Below are 6,070 nucleotides of genomic sequence, written 5' to 3'. Positions count from 1 at the left end.
ATGAAGACTTGATGTCAAATTAATCCTTAGCGTTGTCTGAGCTAGACTCGCTTGAGCGTTACTTTGGACAGAGCGGTTTAATATGGAAGAAATTGCCGCCATTTTTGGATGCCAAACATTTGAAAAAGCCGAGGTAGTTGATCAATGGAGGGCAAGATATGAACCGGGCAGGAGTCTATTCGACCCTAAGCGTTTACACGAGCTCGGCACACAAATGTTTGCAATAAACAAATGGTGCATTGAGGCGTCTAAAAGGGGAGAGAATTGGATTTCTGTTCGTATTAGACAACATCACTACTTCCGTGGAGATGACCTCATATACGTACAGTTTGAAGAATTGCACCAATTATGTCACCTCGACGCTCTCGACAAATCTCTTGTCAGCTGCTTTTGTCTGTAAGTATTTTTTTTCTTCTTATTATACTTCTAACTTCTTTAATTACATGTATATAATCCTTACACACTTAGGATTTGTATGTATATATGCAGGCACCAAATGAGAGAGCTCAGAATGAGAAATGACAATAGTATTGGGTTCGTTGACCCTTATATTGTTTTCAAGGCTCCGCAGGCAGTGTGGACAGCAGCTCATGATACAGAAATCTGCACCAATCTTATGAGGTTCTTTGTGAACCAAAAAGAAAAACAAAAAATACTCTTCCCCTTCAACTTTGAGTGAGTTATATAGTTATTAAGTGCATGCATATTTTATTTTACATTATAGGACTGACTATATATATATATATGTGTAAACAGTTTTCACTGGATACTCATGGTCATTGAAATTTCTAAGAACCGGTTGATAATCTTTGACTCCATGAGAAAACCACAAGAAAATTATCAACAAATGGTAAACATTATTCAAAGGTACGTAATGTCGATCTCAGCTAGAAGAATATCATAATATGACTCTGTAATTATTAGTTCACGATCCACAATGGCTGTGTGTAGGGTTTGGAAAAGATTCATTGACCGTGAACATCTCAGTGGATGTAAAGCGTCGTTTAACATAATACATCCACAAGTAAGTTCTACTAGCTAGCAAACTTTCGCTAACTTTTAGCCTTCTTATTGTCGTGGTCGTGAATATTTTATATATATATATATATATCGTACAGTGGTGTTTAAGACAAGAAGAAGGAACAATCTATGTGCATATTACGTGTGCAAATTCATGATGGCACAAGTCAATCAAACACCCACAGAGACGCTCAGAGTACGTTACGTGTCTCTTTTCATTATCTCCTGAATTATATTGAATAACTTAGATAACTAATACTTTTTTATTTATTTCAAATTAAAGACGGAATGGTTGAGGGAAAAGGTCCTACAACAAGACCGAATCAAAGCTATCCAAGAGACGATAGCAGGATTTCTCCGCGACCAAGTGATCAATCCAAACGGCGAGTTTCACTTCAACGGCAACGAAACTCTTATTCCAAACAATGATGATCATTTGTATCGTTTGTAGACATTGGAAGTAAAAACTCTATGTATATATGTGTTAGAAATTTTGTACATATAAAACTATATATATATATATATAAAGCTTTTTACATATCTATTTAATTTTTGATGTGGCCTATTCATTTTATTATAGGCAAAGCTTAATTATTAAGCTAAGCCTATAATTTTCATTTATATATGCTTAATATGCGTGTAATATAAATATATTATTGTATCAGAAAAACATGTATTGAAAAACCTATTATTATATATTATATACAAACAATAAACAGAACCGAAGAAGTGAACCAAAAAAAAAGAAAAAGAAACCCTTTAACATCGGTTGGTATTACCAACCGGTATTAAAGGGAGGGCTTTAGCCCCGGTTACCCGAACCGGGACTAAAGGGTGGGCCTTTAGTCCCGGAAGGGCAGCACCGGCTCGGGAACCAGGACAACAGGCTCTTCCCGACCGGTGCTAATGCCCGAACGTGTGGCAGTGGTAGGGCACATCCGGTGGCGGGTAGGGCGTTCGCTGCGAGCTCGTCGGGTGGGGCCGCGCGCGCGGCCAGTGGCTGGTCATGTGGGGTGTACCGGAGGAACGTTGCGCTGGTCGAGACGTTCAACTCCATAAGCAACGGCAGGTGCAAGCTGGCCGACAACAAGTTCGTCGACTTGACGAACGACAAGTTCAGGGCCATATTCTCTCTCTGAAACTATGAGCTTGCATCGTCAGTAATAACAGCATCACAGCAAGCATCAGTTACTGTTGCGGCCTTCGAGAGAAAGGAAGAAGGTTGGCTGGCTAACGAACATGCCTAAGGGTATCTAAGTCATTTGCCTGTACTGTTACCTACCGTTAGGAGCAAAACCGAACGGAATGGTATGGTAGGCAAAAGAGATAAGTGTCATGACATAGAGGTCCACTCTAATTTTCTAGTGGCATGGAGGAAGAGACCATCTTTCTTAATAGCACACTGGTATGCACCCATCGCAACAAACGAAAGCAAAACTGCACAAAAAGGTGAGTAGGTTAATTTTTTTATATAAAGAACAACCGCATTCCTATTTATTAGAAGAAAAAAAGGAAAACTAACCTCTAATTAATCACTCCTTAATTAACACAACTATATTCTAAACGTCAGGTTTTTTAATATGGAGGGAGTATATATTTATGACCGAGAAAATATCTTGCTTGGAACTTGACAATATTTTTTTCTTCGGAATGACAATGGTCTGATGACACCCACCATGAAGAACAAAGTGATAGACAAGTACAGAAGGGAGATCGAAGCGAATATGTGGAGCGTCTGTGCTCTCCTAGCAAATCTGTCTAATAAGATAAGAAATTCGACAGCGATGCATCCGACTGATTGAAACAAGTTCTTTTTGGATAAATAATGAATAACACTATTATTAGATGTATGTATGTATGTATGTATGTATATACATGTAATAAGTGACTGGTTACACTCAAAGGCACTGCTGACCCTCCGAACTTACAGCTTGCTTACTCTGCGATAAAAACACTCAAAGGCACTGCTGACCCTCCGAACTTACAGCTTGCTTACTCTGCGATAAAAAACTGATGTTGTCTACTCATGAGGTAGTACTAATCTGCTATGAACTACTGGTCATGTTGCGGTATGAGCCGGCGCAGCAGCATGAACCCAGAAGGCGATGAGGATCGCCGCCACTGCCGCACGCAGCAGCTTGCCTATCACCGTCCGGCAGTAGCTGGTACTCTCTTCCTCGTCGTCACTGCCGACAACCGTGGCCTCGGCCGCCTGTACGACGACGGCTGTGTTAGCATCGCCATTGGCCACCGCGACTGGCTGCTGCAGCTTCTTCCTTTGCTTCCTGCGCCGCTCCTTCTGTGCCTTCTTCTCGTTCCGTGCCTTCTTCTCATTCTTCCGTGCCTTCTTTTGATTGCGACCGTGCGTCCTGGTGGCGTTGTTGCCAACGGCGGCCGCCGCCACTGCCTGTTGGTGCCTGTATTCCGCGGCTTCCTTGACCTTGGTCTCCCTCTCATGTCTCTTAGCCACCTCGCTATCGCCGGGATCATCGTCGGCGAGCACGGCCCACATGTTGGCACTCGCCTTGATACCGCCACCCGCAGCCACAGCCATGTCGCCGGTGGATCGAATGTACGTAGATAGTTGTCGAGCAAGCGATCTGATCCAATCCAATTTCCCAATCTATGGCAACAATGCGATCTACTCCTGATTATATAGGAGTACAAGTACTACCAATGATAACGAGAACAAAGCGAGTTTCTTTTTCCTAGTACAAAACGGCAACAACCGTACGTGTCGATCGGGGTTGTGTAGCCCGACGTTTTCTCTTCGATGGATCGAGTCCGACACGGCTCCGATCCTGTACGGCGTATGGTGTTCGGATTCTGCCTGCGTACATACAGATGCTTGCAAGTTGCAATGTGTCGATTATACGTACGTACTTGCATACACCAGTCGGAATCCCAACTCAAATATGGAGTCACGCGGCCAGCGGCAATAGTGAAATCTGTTTCACATGTTTGCAAGTTGCAATAGTGGTATTCCATGATCGATCCAGCAACGGTGGCGCAGTCAATCAACGGCGGATCCGGCGCGGATCACGGGCTCCGATCCGAGCTGGACTCCTGCTCCTCTGCTCGCGATCCAACGGCCCGTCCTGGCCGGCCCTATAAAACTGCGGCGCGTCCTTAATTTTTTTTCTTGATTGGATGTTTAGCCCAGATTTCATCAACAACCTTCTCCATAAAATACAAAATGCAATGTGTTAACTACTTTAGAATATTGAAAGGCAAAATATTAAATTTTTCAAGGCTATGTTACTCTTATTATGGTCTCTTGAGGCTCTTTTAGAATTTTTTTTTGTCTCTTGAGACCAAAATCCAAAATGAAGAAATGGCGACCATTTTATCAATTTATTTGCATAGTGTTTAGTTCCATTATACAAAATGATGGACCAAAACCTAGAAATTTTTGATGATGAAAGGAGAACTAAACACCCCTTGGAGGAAAGGTAATCATAAATTAGATGATTGTGTTCCGGGCTCGAGTTAGCATGGGTGCTTGTTTCCTAGATTTATTTTAGGATTTAACGACGATATGTTTTTAGTGACAGGCAACGTTTCCATCACCAGCGAGGCGTTTATGATGATTTCATGAATTTCAAGATTTGCCGACTTAGTCCTTTGAAGGTGAGTGTGCATGTTGTGGGTGTCTACGTTTGGCTGTATAATTAAAAAAACAAATATTACAAAATGCGATACATAGGACTCGCAATTAATCCTTATACTAGGTAATGTGCCCGTGCGTTGCTACGGGATAACTAAAATTTTATATTAAAAATATATGAATCACATGATAAGATAATAATACTGTGAAATTAAATATCAACATTAAAGTGATATTTAATCTAAAAAATTAAGTTCGTGAAATTAATACACATGAAGACTAATCAGGTTTCGTTCTCGTCTTCAACGATGATATCCAGGTAGGCTAGCTTATGCAACTCTTTTGTGTTACCAGGTCCATGAAAGCATTGGAATGTCACTTCATAAAAAACGATGACAGATCAAGGCAACTAATTTCAAAGACCTCTGTCATAAAGATCTGCAAACAAAAAAAAATTGGGATGTAAAGTAATGTGCCTAAGACAAAGGAAGAGAGTTCATTTGACAATCGGGTCTTCTAAACCAATAAAATTGAATAACAATACAGGATAAACTTGTGAATATAAAAAATAAGTTATTTTTACAAAGCTAAGTCCATTCTTGTGAAGAGTCCTTTTTCTATCTTTTCTAGTGACATGCAATCATTCACCCACCATAATAATATTCAGTTTTGTTAGCAATTGCTCGAGCAATTTTATATTTTTCACTCACAAAGTAGCGGCTCCTTCTGATCTTTGCCACTTATATCAGAAGTACCCAAGACTTTTTCGCAAAAAAAAAGAAGTACCCAAGACTTGCAAATAGCTTCAGGTTCCTAAAATTATTGTTGCAAAAAGTTGGAGCACACATATTACATATGACTCATGTTTTGAGAGAACTCAAACATAAAAATCGGAAGAAATTTGGCAAAACTGATAATTCTCTAAAAAAATAGAATCATGGCAATAGAGTACTATGATACATGGAAATTTAGAACCATGACAAGATCTTTCCAGCAAATAGAATCATAAGTGAAGCATAGTCAAATGCATGGGTTTCCTGATTTCATATTGCTAGCATCTTTAGGGGCATTTTCAAGCTTCTTCTCAAAATAAAATTTCTGGAGGTTTTGTAGACTCAAGTTGTTGGAGCATAGGAACATATGGGTTCAAAAATCTATAATCCTCTAAATGTACCTTGCGAGTCAAAGTGGAAGTCAAACTGCTAGTAACCAAAATGGGAAGGAATACAGTGCCAATGATATGCTAGATTTCTTCCAAATTCACAAGAGAGAAACAGTCTGAAATCCACATGTATAATCAGCCGAAAATATATCGCTAAAACAACCACTGAAACAAACAAAATGCTGTCCAAAATGGTAATAACGTTGTGTAGGGAGATATGTAAGCTTGGCTGCCTAATGTCAAAATAAAAGGATACTTGCTTGAAGCAGTACAAGCATTGC

The sequence above is a fragment of the Sorghum bicolor genome, chromosome 5 (assembly GCF_000003195.3).
Source record: "Sorghum bicolor cultivar BTx623 chromosome 5, Sorghum_bicolor_NCBIv3, whole genome shotgun sequence".
NCBI lineage: Eukaryota > Viridiplantae > Streptophyta > Magnoliopsida > Poales > Poaceae > Sorghum > Sorghum bicolor.
The sequence above is the reverse complement of the archived record's forward strand: the minus strand, read 5'-3'. Positions refer to the sequence as shown.